Source organism: Athene noctua, chromosome 14 (assembly GCF_965140245.1).
Source record: "Athene noctua chromosome 14, bAthNoc1.hap1.1, whole genome shotgun sequence".
NCBI lineage: Eukaryota > Metazoa > Chordata > Aves > Strigiformes > Strigidae > Athene > Athene noctua.
This window is the reverse complement of record NC_134050.1, coordinates 19,506,161-19,531,148: the sequence shown is the minus strand read 5'-3', so window position 1 is coordinate 19,531,148 and position 24,988 is coordinate 19,506,161. Positions and strand designations below refer to the sequence as shown.

Below are 24,988 nucleotides of genomic sequence, written 5' to 3'. Positions count from 1 at the left end.
CTGGAATTTATTATTTGTGTAAAATGATTTTTCCAGCCTCATCTCTAATCTTATTTACTTGTGACACAAATCATTTCTATGCCAAGCTAATATGCAGGGCAAGGGAAATCATATTTAGAAGGCTGTTGGATTTGAGAGTCTGTGAAGTTCATCTTTCCTGCCTTTTCTTAGCAAATAGTAGATTGCAACATTCTGGTACCATGCAGCCCATCAGGAGTAGATGTATTTCTGTCAAGTGAAAGAAAGAAAATTCAGTCCCTTTTTCTGTTGTGGTGCTCCAGGAGATGCAGAGAAGAGAAATGTGATCCCTGAGGATCTCTGCAGACAGTAAGAAGAGAATATATAGAGAAGGTGAAAATCGGCTACAGGATGCCATACCTTGGGGAATTCCACATTCATTTGACTTTTGATACCTCTGGCTTTAAGCTGTCTCTTGGTAGTAGGCACTGGAGGTGATGCTGTCTTCAGGCAGCAGACAGCACCGTGCAGGCTCTTCCAAGAACACAGGATGGGTGTTTGGTCAATGAGCAGTCAAGTTCTTATACTAAAATTACTTCTTTGATAATCACTTTTCCACAGAAAAGGCAGATGTAATGATTCTTTATTGGTGGTAGGAGCATTTTGTCAATTGTTCCCTCCTTGAAATAAAAACAATCCAATTAATAATGCTGAAAGGCAACATGTCACAAAAGACTGGAAAATGTACCCATTTTGAATCCTGGTGAAAAATAGAGCCTTCAGTGTGCCAGTATTTTTTAAAATTTTTTAAAAATTGTTTTCTGACAAGCCTTCTCTTTGTAAGGAGTCTCACACATCAGGGGAGATGAGGAGGTACTGACTATTTCCATTGTGTTAGATGTTTCTCTGTGTGTAAAAGACCGGTGGTGGGGGTGCTTAATCCTTCTTGCAGTAGTAACTACTACTTAACACACTCCCAGGTGGGAGCTACCTGCAAAATGGTGCTAGCTAGAGCTTCTCTCCAGCTGCAAGAGCAAGGACTGTGGCTCACATTTCTGGTGTTCACATATTTAATAATCGAGGTTTGCAGTGTCCCCCACTACCTTCAACTACCTGGCTGCACCCATCAGCTGGCTCAGACCTGCTCTCAAGCCTGAATTTTGGCCAAGGCTGAACCTTGGGTACCAGGGCAGGGAGACTTTAAGCTAGAAATGTCTTCCCTCCCAGGAGACAGTGTGCCCTGTTTGTTGCTTTTGGGGCATGGTGGAAATATCATTCTTTTAATCTGATCTGTTTAACCTTGGCCATACTGCCACTGCCCTTCAGATTTCTGGTTTTCATTTGCAATACTTCTTTCTTCCCCCTGGAAACTGAGCCTGCTTCATCAGTTGGAGTGGTTGCTGAAGAGCAATGAATTCTGCCTTTGTACCAGGCTTTTAAAGAAATTATTTATGATTCTAAGGTGATTAGATGTGTTTCAGTGTCAGCACTGGGTATGCATTTTTAAGAATGCTGTTGAGACTCATACAAAAAAAATCAGCTAAGCATGTTCCTAGGATGTTTTTTTATGGTATTAAGGGAAGTATCAAGAGCAGTAGTATTAAATAAAACCTTTCAATTAATTTATCAAAACGTTTTCAGCACTTCTTCCTTCCAGGACAGGCAGAATTTAAACACCAAGCAGAGGAAAGGGACAGAAACATTTTTTGACCTTACATCATATGTGTCTCTTGCTTTAACTGGGGCTAGTTAGGCTGAATACATAATCATAAGCTCAGAGGCTTAATTTTTGTTGAAGGGAACTTCTGTAGCAGGAGTTTGAAAAGTCACAGTCTGATTGATGTTGAGTAAGCCTGAAGTTGCATAGGCTTTGAGCTTGTTATCTGCAATAATGTGAGTTAACCTCAGTGAACAATCAACAGCCATAGTAATGTGCTAACAGAGCATCCAGATTTAAAGAAATGTAGATGATGACAACAAAGAGATCTTGGGGTTTTTACCCTTTGGAAATTAAATGAAAAAGTTTAAAGAATAACTTTGTGTTTAATATTTTGATGGGGCCAGTATGGTTTAAAAATTTTTAACAAAATGGATGCTGACATTTCTTATTAGTCTGGTTTTCTGGCAGACATGAGAAAATAAGTTCATAAAACAAAAAGATTAAAAACCGTGAAAAGGGAAGAAGCCATTTTAGTAATGCTGCCTGTAGATATGTTTCATTAGGTGGGCAGTAGAGCTGCTCCTCTGCTTCAGGCGAAAGTCCAGAATTTATTTCTGGGCTATGTGCCTGGTCAGTTGTATCTTTACATGTAGATCTCTGTGCTAAAATGCAAAAGGATTTACAGCAGAGGAGTTAAAGTTGTGGTGGTCTCTAAGAATATGTTAAGCGAATTCTGTCTATAAGAATATAAGTCAAGCTCAATCAAGCGATACATAAGACACACAAATACTTTCTTGGATTGGAAACAAGGCAGAAACTTTGGATAGGTACCTTGTAGAAACAATTCCTTCAAGTTTAATTTTACTCAAGTTTTTACTCAAGTTTGCTGCTTCTGCCATTTGAAAATGGAACAAGCATGGTATTCTGTTTGTTCTAATAAACTGGAAATTAAAATAAAGACACATTTGTCCCAATGAGGTCCTTTTCAATATGTAGAATTCTCCCAAGATGTCCTCCTGTTCATGCCTCACTTCTATAAAATCCTCTCTTGAGAGCTGCTGGGAAATAGTTTGGACACATTTTTCCAGTTGTGAATAATCTCTTCCTGTATTACGAATGCACTTTGGATTGAAGACATTATGGTGGAAAGCAGATTTTGTATCTCAAATGGCCACTCTAAGCTCTGTACCTGATGCAGTAATGCTGTTTTAAGCACCAAAAGTGTTCAAAAGTGGGTAAAGACGTATCAGGGCAATCAGTGGTTCATAGTTTCCTTTCTCTTAGAGGATTACTTCTTACTTGAAAGATCTTCTAATGCTGTACTTGAATTATTTAATTTATGCAATAGATACATTTTTTTCGTTCTCAGTACTTCTCCTGAACTGAGTGCTTAAATGGGAAGGAATGGCCCTATTTATTCTGTCTGTCTAATCTAATTAATCTATCTCATTTATTCAGTAATTAGAACATACAGTTTTTAGTTTAATTTTTTTTTTTTTTTTTACTTATGAAGTACAAGATGGGGGTGCTGAACATCTGTTTGTTCTTGTAGAGACTGTCTGGTTGAATAAAACACATCCTCCGGGTGTCATCCTCTTCACTTGAAACAGGTGTTTGAAGTTCACCCTTTTGGATTACTTTGAACTGAAGGCAAGGAAAGCCTACTGGGAAAATAAGTGTCAAAGGCCTTGGAGGCTTTTGAAAGAGTTAAATCACTCTCTGATCCCACTGGTTTCAGACAGGCTATTAGGTCTTTAAGCATCTTGCCTTTGAGGATTAGTCTGACCTCTTAACTGTCCATTCCTGATGGTTTCTATCACTCCAAGTGCACTAATCCTACCTTAAACAATAACTGTGGCAGTCATTGCATTGGCATAGAACCTCTTGTTATTCTGCTTATAACATTCTCCACTTAAAAGTTTTCCCTTCAGAGCCTTTCAGCTAGTCCATAACTGGCTGAGCAAAGCTCAGCATAGCTCAGCTTGGGTGAAGCTGAGCAGAGCAACAGCACGTGATAAATGACTTGGTCTCAAGTTCTCTGGACTCTGGAGGAAGGGAAGTGTCAGCAAGCCACCTTTTTACTAAAACCTGCTGGTAGCAAGCTGGCAGAATGTTGATTCCCAAGCAGTTTCCCTTAGAATGGGATCTAACATCTGCACCTGTCAAGTGTCCTGAGGGCTTTGAGAAGACTTCTTGTGTAGTTTAGAAGCAGTATGTGAGTCTTACCATGATGGAAGTGAGCGGCCACAAAGATGGTTAAGGGACTGGAGCATCTCTCATATGAGGAAAGGCTGAGAGAGCTGGGACTATTCAGCTTTGAGAAGGCTCAGGGGGATCTTACCAATGTATATAAATACCTGAAGGGAGGGTGCAAACAAGGTTGGAGCCGGGCTGTTTTTAGTGGTGCCCGGTGACAGGACCAGAGGCAATGGGCACAAAGTGAAACACAGGTGGTTCCCTCTGAACATCAGGAAACACTTTATCACTGTGAGAGTGACAGCACAGGTTGCCCAGAGAGGTTGTGGAGTCCCATCCTTGGAGACCTTTGAAAGCCATCTGGACACAATCCTGGGCAGCTGGCTCTAGGTTGGCCCTGCTTGAACAGGGGGGTTGGACCAGATGACCTCCAGAGGTCCCTCTCAACCCCATCCAGTCTGTGAAGCTAAGTTTTAATGCAGAGCATCAAGTGGGCAATGACCTGACCTGGGACTGAAGTTTAATTTTCCTGCTCTCTTGTGTCCTCCAGTGCTATGTGCAGTCATCTCATTCTTTTGTACAGTATGGTCCTACTAATGACACCTTCTACTGTTCTATTGATTTTTAAAATTTGTAGTTTATTAAAAAATGTCCAATTTCTATATGCATGAGATTCTGGGGAGATCTCAGCTTTCATTAAAAAATATAAATAAAAAATTAGCCTTTGTGATTATATAGAAAAAGATCAAAAGCACAGCTTTCTAAAAAGCCAAAATACTAGGTAATAAAGAGATTCTAACGGTCAGTGTTTTATGAAAACATTTTGATTATAGGAAGCTGATCTTTGATTTTTCTTTAGATTAACTTGGCAGTATTATTTTCTTGTATTTTCTGTTATTCAACAAACTTTTTTCCCTCCAAAATAATGGATTTATACATTGTGTATCTTGGATATGTAGAACTTATGTATGCATCTTTTTTTAGTCTCAAGTCCATGAAGTGCTTGTATCTGATCCACTATTTAATATGATTCAGATTATGCAAAGAAGCTGATAATGCTACCCTGTTCTAATTAAGTGCTTGAACATGGGCCTGAGTGGAAACATGCTGTGTGGGATGTTCATAAGTGCCCGTGGGAGAAAGGAGCTTAAGTCCCATTGAGAGTGAAGAGCATGATCCCACCAGTTTGAGAATGTGAAGTGTCGCCCATGCTCTGCTCCCGTGGCTGTCGGCAGGTGTTCTCATTCTGATGACTTCACGAGCCAAGCTGGGGGTTTCATGCACATTTCCTTTACAGTCACACTAATGAAAACTCTTATACATTGTCAGGTTTTTCTCTATTAGGTTTCAAACCAGTGATTTTAGTCCAGTTAATGAGTGGGTCTCTTCTGCCCTTTCTGAAAGACACGGTTATAAAGAGCTGTTTTCCTTGTATTATGCGAAAGACACGTGGGTTCTGACACCCAGGCTCCTGTTTTGCAGGTCCACGGTTTGCTGGCTGCAGAGAGGCCACCTCGTCAACTGGGATCACATCAGGTGCTCTGAGCTCCCATTCCCGCATCAGGTACGTGAATGACTGTGATCAATTTATTGAGCTAAAATAAAGTTCGGAGTGAATAATTGCATTTGAACTTAAGGCCTCTTTGAATAGCTTTCTAAAGAGTAGAAAAGACAGTTTGCAGAAGTTGTTATAATTAATATAATGAACCAGGCTGGTAACAGAGGTGTTGCTTGCTGTTGATGTGGGTTGTGTTTCCTTGTTTCCCTCAGAGTGGGATGGCCTGGAAAGACATTGTGCTGAGCCCTTTGGGTAAGGGGACAGAATGGTCATTGAATTATTATCCCAGGATCCTCTTTTTTTTCTTGGCAAACTAATCTCACTTCAAGTGATGTGGGTACTGTTTACCTGAATGCTGAGAGCAACTCTGTTCTTTCCAGAGAACAGATCATTTTTTTTCCATTTATGGTGAAAGCTGATATGAAACTTCACTGTTTAAGAAATAATAATAAAAAAATCCTGTCTACCAAAGTCATGTGTCAAATCTGTCCATCTCCGTTCTTTCCCCTTGAACGCTGTGTCTTTTGTGCACAGTCTATGTATTTTGAATAGGGGAAGAAAACCAGCCCAGTTCTTCCAGTCATGTTATAAAAATGGTGGAGGTGTTGAAGAACACTCTGTGGTAAGGGAAGGACAGCTAAAATAGATTAAAAAGGAGGTGCTGCAGCATCTGGCACAGTTTCTGTAAGTATATAGTTGATCACCCAGCAACAAATAACTAAGACACGGAGATATGTTTAGGATAATGTCACAAAGTGCAGCCGCTGAAGTGAGGAGAAAAGAAGATGACCATATAATGGAGTTTATGTTCAGTCCCCTCTAAAGCCCTGTAGGGAAAAATATTTCTGAATCTTTTGGAAGAATAAAGCTGCAAGTAAATCACTGCAATAACTTCCAAGTGGGTAGATCTGAAGTGGTGAAACATTTAAACAGAAGGTTAGTCTTCCCCTTTTATTTATCTTAAATACTTCCTATTTTGGTCTCCTTTAATCAGATATAGTGGACATAACGACCAGCCCCAACCTCCAGCTGAAAGTCAGATTTTGTCAGAAATCTGGAAAGAAAAGTGATTTCTTGTTTGGAGTTGAAACAAAAATCCATGTGATAGCAAATGGCAAGCACTCACTGTTAACAGGCTGCCGGAGACACTCAGAAAAGCCACTGCATGGTGTCTTTTAACTGGGAGTGGCAGGTGATTATTTAAATCTGTGTAGGACACTGGACTTCTGCAGCACATGCAAGCTGAGGATTTGACCAAGGTCTTTAGTGTAAAAGCAGAATTGAAGTTGGGCGTCTGATGTTAATTGCTACTAACTTCTGACTCGGCCATTCTCATGCTCTCAAAAGCTGGTGTCTATCGGGAGCTTTTATGTTGCTTGATTTTCAGTGACCCTTCTCCTCCAGCTCCTAGCTCTCTGGTTCTTTGTGGGAAAAGTTATTTTCTTTGCTTTTATGTGTATCTGTGACTTCCATATTAGTTACAACTGGAATTAAGATCTATGCTATATAGTTAACATTATGCTTGGGTCAATTGAATTGAATCAATTAAAGCTCAGTAATTTATGCTAGAAAATAACTCTTTTTGTCACTTTTTCACCCTTTGTGTTGTCTGTGAAGACTAAAATATCTGTTGTTACAGACAGACCCCTCTCAGAAGGGCTCTTCTATCCATGTAGGTTTTACAGTTGAATGAGCAGATTAATTTGATAGAGTGGCCATAATTTACCACCTAATAGAGTCTGTAATCGGACTAGGGATTGGTTTCCTTTTCTGAATTACTGCATCAGAATTTGAGCAACTTTTCTTTCAATTCTTGATCTGAATTATAGGTTTAGGCCAAGGAGATGCAGCAAACACAGGCTTTCAGCAGAGTTGGACTGACACAGTTTTTTTGCATTGACAATTTTGTCAGTTTTGTGTGATTATTTATTTAACTCAAGCAGAGCTTCTAATAGGCAAGGATAGAAGAAGAGTAGGAGGCTTCTTTACTTGCTTTGTTACTGTAAATATTCACACTGTATAATTTAGAAGATACAGCTCTGTCACGGATGGAGTGATGCACTTCACTCGTAAGAGAAGTAGCAATGTGTTTATTGATATAAAACAGCAATTTAAGACAGCTTGATAGTAAATGTGGCAGTGGTTTAACAAGATTTGATGGCAAGGTTCATTTGTTATGTACTGCATAGAGGACAGGGTCAGACAAAACTGTCAGGGAGACCCTCCCGCTGAGTCATGAAGTTCAGAGTGGAACCCCTTGCTTTCTGACCTCCTCTTCAGAGAGGAGTCTAGCTGCTGCAGTCCTAATCCCAGACTTGGTCAACGGTTTATATCTGAAGGATTGTATATGTGCAATCAGTTCTTTATGTCACTTAGCTAAGATTTCGAAGTTTAGTACTGCTATTAACCTCTTACCGAGAATCTGTTGCAGCAAGGAATCTCAGCCTCAAGGAGTAACCTTGAGAGGCGTCCCTACTCGAGGGGAGATCCTGGTGTGCAGCCTGCTGCTGTGCAGGAGAACTCACTGGGCCCTGGGCTGTCCACTACTTACGGAGTAAGATAACTGACTCGTAGTCATGTTCGCATACTGACCATGGGTGTTAGTTTCTTCCAGATTTGCCTTGCGTGATAACAGTGATCAGTTCTGTGGTTGGGTGGGTGCACTGTTGAAATCAGCCCCTGGCTGGTGTTGTCATCTGTCTCCCCTGGATCCACTTTGGGTGGGATGCTGCCATCACAACCACTGCAGCCCTTACGACTGACTGCCACTGGTGGTTATCACCTGAGCAGGGTTATGGGGAATACAGCTCAGGGTGGGGCACAAGCTCACAAGGTTTAGTCCCTCATCCTTACAGCACTGTGCGCAGCACTGCTGTATAAAGTGTGCAGGAAAAAACCCAAACAAAACCTGTTTCTCTGCAGAAAAATTTTATATTGAGTCTTCAAGATTCTTTACAGACTAAGGGAAAACCCCTTTTTTCTGTCATGTAAGGGCTTCTAGTGAAACACAGTGAATGAGTTCTGGGGGCATGTTTGGGCTGATAGAGAATATATTTGATTATGGATATAGTAATTGTTTGTACTTTAAATGGTCTGAGAGAAGTGTGAGTCTCCCAAATAGTATTTCCCCATTGAAATTGGGCAGTATGAATTGTCATCTCAAGTGCAGCATCACTGGTAAGTGAGATTTAGCCAAAACAGTCCCTTCTGCACAGATAAGGAAATGGAGTGGTGGAAGGATGGCACACCGTCATCTTCCTTTCACTGGCAGAAAGGGAGGGAAATGTCTGCCTGTGACTCTGCACTACTTGTACACAGACAAGGCGTCTAGACCAGAAGCTGTCAAGTTGTAGACTCTGAGGGATTTAAAATGATCTTTGTGCCACAAAAAGCCTTTCTGCCCACGTGCCTGATGGTAGGAGTGAAGTCATTGTGGAGGGGAGTAAAGCTTTGCTTTCCCCACCAGTTTTTGTTTTTCTTCAGCTCTTCCTGCTTCTTGCCTCACTACTGACAGGGAGACTGGTTTGCCATGCTAAACACCTTGGAGCTGACAGGGTGGAGAAAACCTACAGGCTCCTTTTGACAGCTGTAATCAATAAAAAGTGAAAAATCTCACTTTGAGAAGCCTTTTTCCAACCATAAATGGCAACATAAGCCATGGAGGTGAAACCCTGATTTTAGACCATACTCTGAAAGCAGAGGACCAGGAGTCTGAGCCCAGGGAAAAGATTTTCAAACCAAGAGTTTCTCTCTGCTCATCTGCGTGCACCTCAGTCGAGGAAAGAACCACAGTGTCAGACAGTCCTCAAAAATTCCTTCCTCAGACAGCTCATAATCTGGAGCTTTGCTTAGCACATCCCTGTGCTCTCAGGGCAGAAACAGGGCTTGCTGCAAGAGCTATCATTATTGTATTGCAGTTATCTCCGAAGGTCTCATTCACCCTCTGAGAGATGCTGAATTTCTCTAATTTTTGTGAGTCACTGGGAGATGAGGAAACTTCATTAATAACAATCTAGGCAGAAGGAGGGATCAGAATTAGCTTTTAACTCAATAGGTCTACTCTATTTTTAAAAACAAGTAAATCGTTTCTATGGAAGAAAAAAAATAATTGTTTCTTTCCAAATAGATGTAATTGCCAGCAAGCCAACTGAAAATGGGAATAACAACTTTTAATTATGATTAAGGGATAGACAGAAATTCCCAGAGCACCTGGTTAATCAAAAATAGAGGCTGAGGAGTGCAGTATTTTTCACGCTGTATTATGTTGACAATGGCAAGTCATTTGGAAAGCCTAATAGGAAAAGTTAAGTCGTAACTGTTATGTTCTTGTTTTGTGATGTTGAGTAACTATTAGCATGGGCTCTTACTGTCATCTTTGTTTTGCAGGAAGCAATGCCAGCGAATAGATATGGCTGTATCCCATATTGCTGTTTTACTCACAACTTAGCTGCTTATTTGGTTAATATGGAGTTTTTATTGCCTTTATGTTATGGGTGCAGACAGGGAATTTAGTGGTAATAAAAATACAGAGTTGTTGCAATGGGTTTTGTACCGATAGACCTCAGTGTTTCATGAAGTATGATTAACCTCACGTTGAAGATATGTAACAGAGAAACAAGTTTGTGGTCACTTGGCTGGCAGGAGAACTGGGATGAGGATCCCTGCCCTGGAGTCTCAGCACAGCTGTCCAACCGTGCAACCTCTGCTTTGGTGGTTAATAGACCTGTCAGTGGTATCATTCCTTCTAAGGATGAAGGGAAGGTGTTAGATTCCCTAGATATTAATCAGGTATCTTTTTGTCAGCACTAAATTCATTTTAAAGAAGGGGTACAAAGATAGCACATACTTTTGTATTAGCTATCATACATCCTCTGGAAGCATCTTTGCCAAATGCATAAAAGAATGCAATTAATGGCTACCCAGGAGATTTATTCTATTATCTTGACTAGCTTATTTCTAAAGTAGTTTGACATTTTATTTGTCTGACTTATCTGTTGTTGTAGGGAGATTTTGTTTTATTACCCTTGAGATGTTAAACAGGAAATATGGGAGATCCTTTCATTGCTTTTTTACTATGAAATGTGAACTCACAGACTGGTATATCAGCTCTGCAGTAAAGGAGAAGTCTGGCCTCATGGTTGGGACAAAATGGTGCTCAGGAGATTTTGATTTGATTACAAACAGTATCCCAGACCCTCTGTGGTAACCTGTTTATACCTCAATCCTACAAAGCAGTTTTAAGCCTTGCACATGCTGCCTCTGAAATGAGAAATTCAGACTGAGCTTTGTCGTCCTCTGGCACTGCCAGCATCCCAGTGTCTGCATTTGTCTGTAGGATAGATGTAATTTAAAATACCCACTGGGGTTGCTGCTGGGTGTGTACTGTTGGTAATGTGAACTGTGATGGTAACTGCAATACATTAACAAGGAATCCACTTACCTGGTGGAGTAAGAGCCATTTTTAGATGGTCATCTTTTAAAAAACTGACCTTGTTTCTTCTTCAGACAGTTCAGACATGCTTGACATCAGCTGAAGGCTCTTAAATTTAATGGCTCTAGGGTGTTTTCATAATGGTATTCTGGTGCCCAGTCCTCTCTGCAGTGCTTCATGATTTCCTGATTCCACCTTCACGCAGGCACACACACTCTCCATTTGGGATTACAAGTTAAATATTTGATTTGATTGTGATCTTTGAGGAGCACTATAAGTAGGAATGGTTTTTTGAGCGGCTAGGAGAAAGCTCAGAGTCAGATCAGAAGCAAAGAAAACCAGTTGAGAGAGGATTTGCAGTTTTCTGTGTCCGAGTGCACTATTTTACTTTACATTGCCATTTTGAGTCAAAGAAGATGAAAGGCATCTGATTAATAGAAGCTTGGATGAAGAGATGTGCTGTTATAGTGGTTTTGGCTTGGCACCCAAAAAGACTGTCCCTTTATGAAGGAGCTTTCTTCATATCAGAGAAAACTGTAAGGCAAATGAAACAAGCAAGTAGAGCAGGCATATATTATTAAGTATATTTTGTGTGAGTAAATGAATATCCACAGTTCTTAAAATAAGCCTAAAACTAAGCTCTGAAAAAAAAAAAAATTAAAAATTGCTTTATCTTAATAATGTACAACATCCAAGAAAGCCTCTGCTTTTTGTGAAAAAAATATAGGAAACTTTAGACCTTCTTGAGGCAAAGATAATTGCACCCTTGCTTATTTTAATTACATTATCTTAAATAGGTCACTCACATGCTTAAAGCTCTGGAAAATTTAGGAAAGCTTAGGAACCTGGCATAAGCACAGAACCAGGGGACCTTGCTTCCAGTCTCCTTTTACAGATTTTCCTTGTGTTGCTGCAGCATTTTAGCATGGACTGCCTACAGTCAGAGCGAGCGTTTACTTATATTTGTTTTTTAATCCAGACTGCTGTTAGCACTTCTTTTCTGGGTCAACTGATTTCATTACAAACATGCTCATTGAAGTCAAGCCATCTTGTAGAAGCAGTGATAAAAAGATAAAATAAGCCTTCTGAAAGCAGTGGTGACAAGATTGGCTTGGAGTGGATAAAGAGACTGGAAATAGGAACAACTTCATATGGTCAGGAAGATGCTGCTGGGTATTTGCTTTCTGATTTAGGGTGTGTTGATGGCTCTAGGAGAATGAGCCAAAAAATACCAGCTCAGTTCGTTCCTAATTCCTAATGGCCTATGTTGCCAAAGGTGGTTAAGTGGGACTGCAGTACACAGAACATCTGTTTCAGAGAAAATATCTCCAGCCTCTGCTTTTTACACATCTGCTTCCATATTTGGTGAGCTTTTGGGAAGTCAGGTGAATTGCACAACCTGATCAGGGTTATCACTGTTACATTTTTTTCCTGCTTAACTCTACAGTTAATGAACAGACCACGAAACCTTTTTCCCTTAAACAAAGGGGCCAAGTGAAACTGCTTTGAACCATCACATATTTGCAAGCTGGAGCTCTGGCAGTGTAACGTAAGGAGGTTGTGATGATGGGGAGTCTTTCCTGGAGTTGAGGAAAAGATAAAGGAAGCAAAATGGCTTTGTGCTGTGAGCAAAGTTGGCATAAAGCACACTCTGTGGTGGAAGCAAGTCATGCAAGGTGATGAGCAGTGTAACTAATTCTTCCTCTTCTCACTACAAAGCCCAGACTGAACTCCTCTTTAAAAGCAAATGGCAGTTATTGGCAGCTTGAACTTCTTGATGTTCAAAGTCATAGGGCTTTATAAACATGAGATGTGGTGGTTTTCTTCCATTACAATATCAGGTAAGTTTTTTTCCCCTCTCAGTTTGGCCAGGACTTCACCAGGCACAGAGAGGAAGGAGCAAGGTAGTAAAGAGGCAGAACTTCTGTTTTTCCTTCTTGGTTGGTGGGTTTAGACTCACAGTGAGGGTTAGGGGCCACACCAAAGTTCTGATCCACAGTCCTTTCAAAGACCCTCATCTGTTCCAAGAGATTTGAAACAAGTTCTAAGCCTATCTCCTTCAATCCAGCTCATAGTATTGTTGGCTGGCCGACTCAGAAAAAAAGAGATATTAAAATAGTATTATCCTGATGCATGTCCCTTCAGCGATACATATCCTGTCTTCTACTTGTGAGGTGTTAAGCCGCATCGAGTCATGCTTCTTGCCTGGTGTAATGAGAGCTCTTCCTCTGGATCCAACCCCCAAACTGTTATGACTGGTTACCAGAGGGGAGAATGCTGTATTCTCTTCATAGTCCTGCCTATTCCTATCCCAGTTTCTCCTCAATGCAGTGGATACTTTTCCTTCTCTGGTTTCTTATGTAAGATCACAAGTTGTAGTGGAAGTGACCTAAGTAGGCAGTAAAGACTTGAAACGAAGTTGAAACAAAATGAGCAAAGCTTTAGAGAAAGTTAATTTGATTGGAAAGTTTTCTCTGTGTGATCAACCAAATCCTAAGATCTGCCTGCTCCTGGACTTTTCCTAGGATAAACTATTTTAGGTTAATTACATAGATATAATCCCCTATGAGGACATTTGTTCTGGAGTAAGAGTATCTATGTAGAAACTGAATTCTTGAAACCACTTGAAAGTATTTATTCTGCGGTAGCTACTTTGATTAATTTCTAAGCATACCAGGACCTACAGTGATTACAGTTAGCATTGCTTCTGTACCTCACTGCCTGCTTAAAGTAGCTCAGAGAGCATCCCCAGTCGTGAGTCAGGTTCAGAATTGTGCCCTTTCATTTTCAACTAGAAGAAGCAAACAAGCTTCTCAACTCTTCATCTAAAAATGTGTACCACAGATTGAAACACTGCACTGCCTATCTGTGTACTGACTCTATAAAACTCCCACCCTTTGCCTCCATCTCTTTCATAACAGTGGAGTTTAAATGTGGAAATATCTCTTAAGTCAGACAAGGATATTTGGCTCAGAAACTGAGAGGAGGTGGTCAGTGCATCACATGAAGCAAGACGTGAGGGGATGAGACGTGTCTAATGGAAGAGACTGGAAAAAGGCAAGGGAAGAGTACTGAGGGAGAGGAAAACAGAAGTAAAGGGAGTGGAAGCAAAGGAGAAAATGCAGGGAGTGGCTGCAAGATTCTGATGCAATTGAAATGAGTAGTTGTTGATACCCAGGAATTGCTCGGTGACTTTGGACAGGCCGGGCTCCCTGCTCTTCAGAGCTGGAGCACTGCTGCCCTCCCTGCCATGCTGTCTCAGTTGCCTGATATTGCTCCTTTTTCTGGGATCAACAGAAAGTGGTTAATCTTTATTTGGTCCTGATTTGCTTCAATAGGTCTCCCTAGTCCAGGACTGTTTGGCTGGATAGGAGGTGGTTAAAACTAACTGCCATCAAACAGATGTGGGTTCACCCTCACCTTTCATTTATGCTAAGGGGGAAATGCAATACATATATTAGACTATAGCACTGACCAAAATAACTCCAAGACTTTGCACCCCGTGAGCAGCTGATGAACGTGGTGATCAGTTTAGATGTCACTGTCTCGCTGCAGTCACTGTTTAGACCCAAATGACAGAAACACAAATAAATCCCTGAAATCAAGAAGTAGTCCATTCGTGGTCAGATTTGAAACTGGTGGAAGTTACCATTGCTTCATTAATGTTTTATTCATTTATGTTTGCATTCTTTTACTGTCTGCTTTCACAGCTCTAATTTAGAGCATGGCAATGCCAGTCACTGAATCAGCTTAAGTAAGGTGGCAGTGGACTCTGCTGTGAGGAGAGCAGAGATGCACTGGTGGGGAGAGTTAACCCTCTAAATCAGATGTGCTGTCAGTAAAAATAATTATGTGGAACTACATAAGCCTTAATAGAGGGATGCAATTTTATACCAGCTCCTGATATGACTGGTAAATTGTAGCTAAACTTTAATTTACCCACCACTGCCTGCTCTTCATGCTGAGTATTATAATCATGAAAGATCCTCTCGTTTGAAAATGGCCTTAAGAGTTATCAGTATGAGGGCACTAACGGCAGGGCAAGAGCATGTCATATACTCCGTATCATGAATTCACAAGCCGGTTATCTCCTGCCAGTGGAATTATAAGAGGAAGTTAACATTCTGGAAGTCCTTTCCATAGTGCAAGTGCATATTGCCTTTCTATTAATTTAATAATTGAAAACCTAACTTTTAAGCCTAACGTTTAATAATTTAAGCCTAACTTTTCTGAAAGTGTGGAGATGCAATTTGTAATGGTTTTGGAAGATGCAGGTTCTGTTGATGGGCTCAGTTTCAACATGTCTTTCTGTTGCTACAGAGCTGTTTCGAATTTAGTTTGAGGTTAAATCTATGCAGTTCCTTCATATCAACTGGAGTTGCTTCTGGAGTCTCTGAGCTATAGGGGTTTTTTTGGTTAATTTTGCAAATTTTATCAATTACTTTATAGTTTAATAGAAACTTCCTGAAGGATTGAAGCTAACAGTATTTAAAAAAATTTTGATAGTGTGTATGTGAAAGATACTTTATCTGAGATGAAGGCTTGTCCTGGGCTCTGATGTTTAGTCAGTTCTTAGTTAGTAGTTTTGGACATGTAGGTGGCAAAGATTTAGATCTTCTTTGCCATTTTGAATTTCTTTTAAGTTTCTTTTGACTTCAGCAGGTACTAAATCTAATAAGGGCAGGCATGTCACTATAAAATTGAAGCAGAGACAGGAAATAGGCATTTGTCATATGGGTGAATTTCAACAAGCTTGATTTCATATTGCTTTTCGAAAAGCAGCCTGGTACGATAAATGATAGCAAATTAAATTCCGCTTAACAGTTCCTGACCTCTTCTTTTTTTTTTTTTTTTGATAGTATTCCTGCAGAAGACACAATATTCCAACCTAAATACAGAAAATAGACTGCAAGCATGTTATGAAGCTTTCCATGTGTATTAAAGAGTGTTCTCCAAAGCACTTTGAATCACAAGGTCTTGCTAAGTGCAAGCAATTTTGCCATTGGATAGTTTTCTTACAAATGTGGAGCGATAGAAAAATGGAGATTCTCATGACAGATGTTAGCCATGTCCCTTGAGGTACATCTGGAACGTCCTTGGACATAAACTGTAATGTCCTCACAGACATATGTTGGTTGGTCACTGATTCTCTGCCCCCTGTCTTGCCAAACACATTAATAATAATGTTTATATCCTGTATACAATGGTTAATCTCCATAATTTTAGAAATATCACCAAGGTCAAAATGAAGTGGCCTGCCAGGGAAAATAGCTCTTCTTTGTAAAGAGAGAAAAGAATGGCCAGATTATTTAGTAAAGAGTCTTTAATGTTGGGTATCTTCATACCATGCCTTCATTCCATGACACAGAAAAGGTCCTGCAAGGGAAGACTTTCCCTGCTAGGGAGTCTTTCCTGCCATGGGAGAGCTCTCTTGCGCGGCCTGGGTTACAGAGGATATAGCATGTATTGGAGGGTGTAGATTGTCTCACCTCACCTAGTGCATGTGGACAATGAAATCAGCAAAGGCAATGTGTAATCCATGGAGGGCAGCCCATGGAGCGGCTACTGCCAGCTGAACCACTTCTTTCATAATCTTTTTGGGGTACGTTGTTAGGCGTTGTTAGTCGCACGTTAGCGGAAATACATTTGTTAGTATAAGGACACAGAAAAACCTTTGAATGTATTCATCAGGATCAGTCATTCTGAACAGGGAGAAGTCCAAGTGTTCTCTCTGTCTCCTTGTTTTGTGGGAAGTCTGTGATAGAGCTAATTGTGACAAAACCAAGTTTTTAACCAGTTGATATCAGTCAAGACACTTTACAGCCTTACTTGTAGTCAAGCAAGCATTGTGTGAAAATTTGTAGATGGCGTACTCTCTTCACAATATATTTGTAGTTATGTAGGTGTGTATTCCTTTATTCCTATAGAAAAGCAAACTGTGAAAACACATTAATTTCTTAGAAACCTTGAGTACAGTGGTTCCTCATACCCCTTATGATTTCTGGGTGTATTATTTCTTTTTTTTCCATACCCTCTTGTGCCTGTAAGGAAGAGGAGTAAAGGCCAACTTTGGCAGCAACCACTTTCCTTTGGAGAACCTCTGTTCTTTGCTGTGTGTCAGATGGTGTTATGGGATAGTTTTTAAACCAGATTAATTGAGTTCAAAGAAAGTTCCCAAGATTTGAAGAAGCTGTCAATTTACATTTTTTTTCCCTTTTTGACACGATCTAGTGTCAAAAAGAGTTCAAACTCTGATATGACAGCATGATGGGAAGGTGTTGTGCCTTCTTTCCAATTTAGAAGAATTGCTTTCCAAGTGGGAAGATCTCCAGCATCTCCTAGTGCTGCGAAGAACGCAGCAAGTGCAAAGATGCTTTGCAGTAAATATCTCCAAGAGGCCTGGTGTGAAGCTTGAATTTGAACATGGCTGAGCAAGTTGAGACCCTCTCTCATATGAAATGCCTTTCAAGGTGGGACCACAAAGAGTGAGTAATTTGCTATTAGATCTAATTTGCTAGCAAGAAGATTATGTTTGCTAATGGATAATGACCTATTGCATTATGTTTCCTTCCAAATGCTGGTCCTCTGTCCAGTATTAGCTTCCTCTTGGGAAAGCCCTGAATATGAAGGGAAATACAGTTCTAGGTAGCACATTCTGGCTGATGAGTTCTTTCCCTTGGACACAGCTGCGGAGTTACTCTCTCTGTGTATAGCGTTAATTCCTACCTCTTGCTTGGAGTGGGGTTTAGATCCCTCCTAGGGTGCATCCCCTGTTCATCTCTGTCCACCTACGGTCGTTGGTGTGATGAGGCACTTGGGCATACTTAGGCTCACTGAAGGAGTAAATAAAGCTTCCTACAGGTTTTGTCAGTCTCTCATGTACTCTCCACAAGCTAACTGCTCACTTGACTTACTGTTACTCAGTTTCTAGACAATTTTGAAGGTTTCAATGGAGCTGTATATGCAATTTCTTAACCTCAAACTGTTGTTTAAACTTGTACTTTCCTGATAGAGCACAAAACCAGGCACTTAACTTTATGAACATGCTTGTAGGCTTGAGTACCTGTCAAATCAGATAGAGTGCTGTGTCAGTTTTAGGAAGAATTGCAGGGCAGATTTTTACTTTACTCCCCCCCCCCCCCCCCATTAGTATCTTGAAAGTATAAGACTTCTTACTAGCCTTAAGGAAGAGTCATACTTTTCTAAGAGTTTACATTTCTGTGAGAATAATGGTGGAGTAAGGGGGAAAGTTTTGGGGTGGGGGATGGTTGCTTTTAATTTTGCTTTTTAATTTATGTCTTCCACTGCAGGTTTTAGACATATATGACTATATGTAGACTATAATGACAGAATCCATCAGGCATAATGAAGTTCCAGCAGGTGCTAGCTCTTGTCTTTGCCTTGTGTCTCCTTGTGCTTGGTATTCTGGATGGTATGGAAGCTGCTGTGTAAATCCCTGGTTTGACAATAGAAATGCCATCCAGTTTTCTCACTGACTGGTCTTTATTAGGCTTCATCTAGTTTTCTGATTTAATTTCAGATATGCTAACACCTGGTCTGCAAGTGGTGATGACAGCCATAAGTGTTTACAGGCATATATGTGTGTTTAAATGCATGTATGTATACATACTACATGCTTACATAGTTCTATTGCTTTCTGAGTTACCATCATCTGTGGGAGTGGGCTACCAGTGTTCTCTTTCATTGCATTGATTCTCAAGGTGCCCTAAATGAATGAATGAAAATGCATCGAGTGAGAAGGTGCACATTCTAGAGACTGTTCAGAAGTGAACCGGTTGACTTGACAAGTTCAATTTTGAAAGCAATCTTTTTCAGGGCACTGAAAGATAACAAGTGAGAAATCCTGCCCAGGGAACACGAGAGACTCAATTTACCAACTGTCAGACACGTGGCATTAACTTTGAACAAAATGAACACCAGATTCTCTGAGGCTTGAGGCTTCAGTGGAGCCCAAAAGTCAGATACATGTATTTGAATGATGCAGAGAAGTGGCCTTTGTGTGCCAAGGTTGTTTTTATCTCCTAAAGTAAAATAATGGCGTCCATAAAGGTGACTTTGCTACAGGGAGGACTTACAACCTAGGTGTTGAAACAAATGTAAGATGTGGAGAGTAATAAGTTTTAACTGATCACATTTCTCTCTTCCCTGTGAAAACCTCCTCCTCCATTTCATAGCACGTTTCAGTTCAAATGCTGATCCTACTCAAGGGCGTTTCCAATTTAGTTTGAGGAAAAAAAAAAAAAAGTGGTGAGTGCTGAGAAAGATATAATGTGTTGAGATGCAATATTCTGTCTTGTAGTCTTCATATAGTGCTTTGAGTCCTAGAATTAAAAGGCCCCAAGTTTGGAAAGGTTCATTAACTTATTGAGGCAGAATAGGCAGAAATGGTGGTCAAAGTTTATAAACATGATACTGGGTTTGGGTTTTTTGTTGTTTGTTGGGGGGGTAGGAGGATTTTGGGGGGTTTGTTTGGTTGGTTTTGTTTCTTTAAAGCCTCAGCAGTCTGGCTGCTGTGTTGGATCTGCATCAGAAGCTTTTTGGGTAAGGTGACACATTTCTACCGCCCAGCTTGGAAGCTGGGTCTGTACCGTCTCCATCAGTTAGGGGGTTTTGAAGAAATTTAACTCTACATTGCAGTTACAGGAGATGGTGGCTGCAGGGGATATCAGCAGCAGAACAGCCCTTACCTCTTCCTACCTGCTGTGTCCAGCAGACGTGTTGCTCTTGCTTTGACCCGAAGGCAGTGCTCCCCACATGCTCCAGGCCCTGGTGTGAGCTGTGTGCTAAGCCAAAACCTGAGCAGGAGCTGAGTAAACAGTCACAATCTGCCTCAAAAAAATCGTGCAAGCCTGCCAATTCTGGCAATCAGATTCCTTGAAGTGTTGATTTCTGTGGCAAAATGAGAAGTTTACCTACAAAAAGTTGCACTGGCCATGACGTAGCTGCAGTGAGGACAACAGTTGTCCACCAATGTCTTCTTGCTGGGAGTCTTGTTCCCAGTGATATCTCCTTGTGTAAGCAAGCAGTAATTACTTACAATGCAGATGGTTCCATTTCGGATTCTGATAATGCTTTAAAAATGACATTTTACAAGATTAGATTTTAATTAAAAAATAAAAACAAAGCAGACAAATACAAAGGAAGAGAAGTGGAAAAAAGCGATGTTCAGTGGAAGTTTAGATTGTGTTTTGATTTTGATACATTCCTCTGTTTTCAGCAGGAAAAACCTCCTACTCACTACGGGGGAAGGTGTTTTTCAAGCCCTGTCTTGCAAGTTGGAAATTTAAATGCAGCATCATTGTGGGCGCAGGTGACACTGAAAAAGTGAAACAGAATTTAAAATAATGGATATAGAAGACCCTTCATGAAGTAGATTTAGGTAAAAACTAAAACTCCAATCCTGCCTGCTGTCACTTTGATCTTCCTTCTGATGGAGATTACACCCTAGCAAATGCAGTGTCAGGATCAGATTATAATCTGTGGGGTTTAGTTTGCTTTACTGTTTGGCATGTTGTGCATCTTCTTGAGCATGGCAGCTCGTTCCAGTTCTGATGTGGATATAGGAGGTACAAAGCGGGTTTGTTAATAGGCTAACAGTACAGGACAAGAGAAAGAGGGAAAGAGCTATTAATTTGTGATAGATGGGAGTGCTTGAAAGGGGATTATGTGAGGTGATTTAAAAAGTAGTTGTGCTTTCTTCTGCTGGTTTCCTATGAGGGTTGGTAAACATTTACAAGGTATGGGATAGCCACCACAAATCAGTAGTAGATTCACTGCAACGATTTAGAGAAAAAAAAAAAAAAAAGGTTTAAAATATTTGGTGTGTCTACCCATTTCTCTGAGAATGGGTTTGGCCATAAGGTTTGTGATAAAAGGCTGGATTGGTTCCTGGTGTTATAGATTCTTACTAGTAGCTTTTACTGTGCCTTGCTGAAGAACTGTTCCTCTTGTGCAGGGACTAATATCTGGGGATGCAGCTGCAGCGAATGACCTGTGTTGGTAGGTAGAGTGGAGGTGGCTGAGTAAATAGATGCTTCTCTTGCAAACCATATCTTCTCTCCCAGCATAGACACTAAAGACAGTTTGGATGTTTGGAATGCTAGTAAGATAATATTTTTTTTTTTCTTTCTTGTGAACCTATGTGATCTCTCTGTGTTCTTGAGTCTGTAGAAGAATCTGTCAACTTTTTAGTCCTTGATCCTGTAGATTACAAAGACAATTGTAGCTCCCACCTGTGCTAGACTCTACTGTGCCAGGGGCTGTACAGTTATGGGAGAGCTTTGCTTCCGAGATCTCATTTTGTGAGCAGATTCAGGCACTCACAAAGTGAGTGAATGCAATTGATATCTAATGCTATGATTTCCTGGATGCCTGCGTGATTTTGAACAAGGATCTTATGTTTCTGGATCAACAGGATGGATTTAATCTGAGCCATCTGTATAGCCTCTGCCAAAGTAAGTAAGCACTTTGTTCAGGAGGGACGGGCAGGGCAGGCGAGGTGGTGGTGTCACGCTGTACCTAAGGGAGAGGTTTGATTGTACAGCCCTTGCCGTCAGTGATGATGTGGATGAGAGCCTCTGGGTGCGGATTAGGAGGACAGAAAATAAAGGAGATGTTGTAGTGGGTGTCAACCACAGATCACCCAGCCAGGATGTAAACACTGACAAGTTATTCTGTAGGCAATTAGGAGAAATTTCTGGATCCACAGCCCTGGTCCTTATGGGAGATTTCAACCTCCCAGGCATCAACTGGGAACATCACACTGCTGTGATGAGCAGGTCTTGGAAATCTGTGAAGTTTGTAGGAGATAACTTCTTGCCACAGGTACTCAGGGAGCCAGCTAGGAAAGATGCCCTCCTAGGCTTTCTCTTTGTGAATAGAGAAGGACTTGGGGGGGCTGTGATGGCAGGTGGCTGACTTGGCCACAGTGATCGTGAAATGGTTGAGTAAAACTTTCAGTGTAATGAGAAAAAAGGACAGCAGAGTTGCTACCCTGGACTTCAGGAGAGCAATCTTTAAGCTATTTAGGGAGCTATTTACCAGAGGGAATCTGCTTTTGAGGGCTGAGGAGCCCTCGAGAGTTGGTCAGTCTTTAAGAACCACTTTTAGGAGTGCAGGAGCAGGCAATCCCACCGTGTCCTAAGTCAAGCAAGTGGGGCAGAAGAGCAGTTGGCTGAACTGGGAACTCCTCGCGGAGCTCAAGAGGAAAAAGGAATCATACGACCTCTGGAAGGCGAGGTCGGGGTTCGCAGGAAGATTGCAGAGCTGTGGTTCGTGTATGCAGGGAGAAGACACGAAAGGCCAAAGCTCAGTTAGAGCTGAAACTGGCCAGTGTTGTTTCAGGTAACAGGCAGGGCTGTTCTAATGTACGTTCATAGCAAGAGGAGGTCTAAAGAAAAGATTTCACTGATTCTTGTGGAAGGTGGTCATCTGACTAACAGGGATGAGGAAAAAGTGGAAGCATTCAGTGCAGTTTTTGCCTTAATCTTTAATAATACTGGTAGACCTTGGGCTGCCCAGTCCCCTGGGCTGGAGAATCACAAGTGTGGGAACGGTGACTTTCCATTTGTGGACACTGAAACCATAAGGGACCAGCTGCATCAGCTGAATGTTCACAACTCCCTGGGGCCCGATGGGATTCGTCCCAGAGTACTGAAGGAGCTCGCGGGTGTTACCTCTCTTGATCACCTACCAAAGGTCTTGGGAGTGCAGGGAGGTCCCTGCGACTGGCAGCCTGCCAGTGGTGTTCCAATCTACAGAAAGGGCCCGAGGGAAGAGCCAGCGAACTACAGACCTGTTTGTTTAACCTCAGTTCCTGGAAAAATTATGGAGAAGATTATGCTGGGTACTGTTGAAAGGCATTTAAAGAATAATGCAACTATCGGGCATGGTCAACATGGGTTCACAGAGGGAAAGTCCTGTTTTAACTCATTTGACATCCTTCTAGGGTAAGGCCACCCGCCTGGTGGATGAAGGGGGGGCAGTGGATGTAGTTTTTCTGGGTTGTAGTGAGGCTTTTGATACTGTCCCTCACAGCACTCTTCTGGACAAGCTGTCCAACTGTGGGATGAGCGGGTTCACGGTACGCTGGGTGAAGAACTGGCTGCAGGGCAGAGCTCCAAGGGTTGCAGTGGATGGGGCTACTTCTGGCTGGTGACCGGTCACCGGCAGGGTTCCTCAGGGCTCAACCCTAGGGCCAGTGCTGTTCAATGTATTTATCAGCGATCTGATGCTGGATTTGAATGTTGATGGTACCAAACTGGGAGGAGCTGTTGACTCTCCTGAGGGACAGGAGCCCTTGCAGAGGGACTTAGATAGATTGGAGCTTTGGACTGTGATTAATGGGATGATATTTAACAAGTCAAAATGCCAGATTCTGCATCTAGGATAGAGTAATGCTGGCCACAAGTATAAACTGGGAGAGGAATGGCTTGAGAGCAGCCCTGCAGAAAGGGATCTGGGGGTGCTGGTGGGCAGCAGCTCAACAGGAGCCAGCAGTGTGCCCTGGCAGCCAGGAGGGCAAACGGCATCCTGGGCTGCATCCAACACAGCGTGGCCAGCTGGGGAGAAGAGGTGATGATCTGCTGTATTCAGCGTTGGTGCGGCCTCCCCTGGAGTACTGTGCGCGGCCCTGGGCCCCACCATTTAAGAAGGGTGTGAAGGTCCTTGAATGTGTCCAGAGGAGGGCAACAAATCTGGTGAAGGGGCTGGAAGGAATGTCCTGTGAGGAGCGGCTGAGGACTTTGGCTCGTCTAGTTTGGAGAAAAGGAGGCTGAGGGGCGGCCTCACTGTTCTCTGCAGCTTCCTGAGGAGGGTTTGTGGAGAGGGAGGTGCTGAGCTCTTCTCCCTGTAGCAGTGACAGGATGCAGGGGAATGGTTCAAAGCTGTGCTGGGGGAGGTTTAGGCAGGGTATTCGGAAGCGTTTCTTTACTGAGAGGGCGGTCAAACACTGGAACAGGCTTCCTAGAGAGGTGGTCAATGTCCCCAGCCTGTCATTTGGACAATGTCCTTAACAATATGCTCTAACTTTTGGTCAGCCCTGTACTAGTCAGGCAGTTGGACTAGATGATCGTTGTAGGTCCCTTCCAACTGAAATAGTCTAGTCTATTCTGTGCCCCTTAGATACTATCTCTCTCCTCTTACAGGGAGTATCAAGAACAGATCAGATGAATTTTCTGGAAGGTGCTTATTTCTCAGTGCTAACAAGTGGAAGGGAAGTAGTGGGGTAAAGCTTCGGCTGGATGTCAGAAGTTAGATGACAGGAGACTCACCCTGTCTGATTTTTGAAACACTGTTAAGATGGTCAAAAATGGGAAAAGAAAACAAAAGCAATGAGGAAATGTGCACAGTCACCAAATGAGCAAAATGGTTTGAGAGAATACAGTCTAGTGCCTTAATCCTTGAAACATGCTCTTTGTCCCGAGAGTCACCCAAATGCCTTACAGCAGCTGGGGAATCCTCTTCAAACCATGAACACACATGATGGCTGTGCCAGAGGAAACAGCAAATTAATTGTACAGACCTGTGTCCTGACCAAGTGTAACACACAGCGACATGAGAGATCAAGGTTTCTTGGAGAAAGGTATCTTTTGAGCCATTTTAATCCTAAATGTTCAGTAAATGTTTCTGAGAAAACCCTGTGCTCTCCCCTTTCCTCCTTCATCAATATGTATTTTATTATCCATTTTCTGGAGAGTTATAGTTCATAGTTTGCTCTTTTTTATATCTTGGCATTGGCTAAAAATCCAGTGATTTTAGTGCAATGGCAAAGGTAAAGGAAGATCTGTGGAAAGATCAGCCAGAATTGGACTGAAATGGGAAAACATTTCCATGCCTTGTAAACCCAAGGTTATTGATACGTGGAGGAGTCTAATAGAGTTGGTGTCAGCTGGGAGCTGGAGAATCATTACACCTTAATCACTCTTTGCTTGCTTTGGGGAAAAGAAACAATTCCTCAACTGGTCATCAGTTTTGTTTAACAATTTATTTTAAAGAAAAAAAAAAAAACAGAAACAAAGAGACATTCAAAATTAAGGGGAAAATGAGGTTTTCCAGTTTTATTCAAGTGTTTGTTGGTTTGGGTCTTTGTTTGGTTTTTTTGTTTGGTTTAAATTAGCAGTATTGTAGAAGTCAAAGGAAATCCCAGCCCAGAGAAAGAGTGAAA

The 24,988-nt window shown here is 41.6% G+C and overlaps 1 protein-coding gene across 2 annotated transcripts in view; it reads left to right on the top strand.

The window, feature by feature from the left end:
• TSPAN4 (tetraspanin 4) overlaps positions 1-24,988 on the top strand; it is a 453,985-nt gene that overhangs the window by 156,250 nt on the left and 272,747 nt on the right. For both annotated transcript variants that reach the window (XM_074918701.1, XM_074918702.1), the window contains exon 3: positions 5,297-5,378. The gene's annotated coding sequence lies outside the window, so the exon portion shown is untranslated. The remainder of the gene's footprint in view (positions 1-5,296; positions 5,379-24,988) is intronic.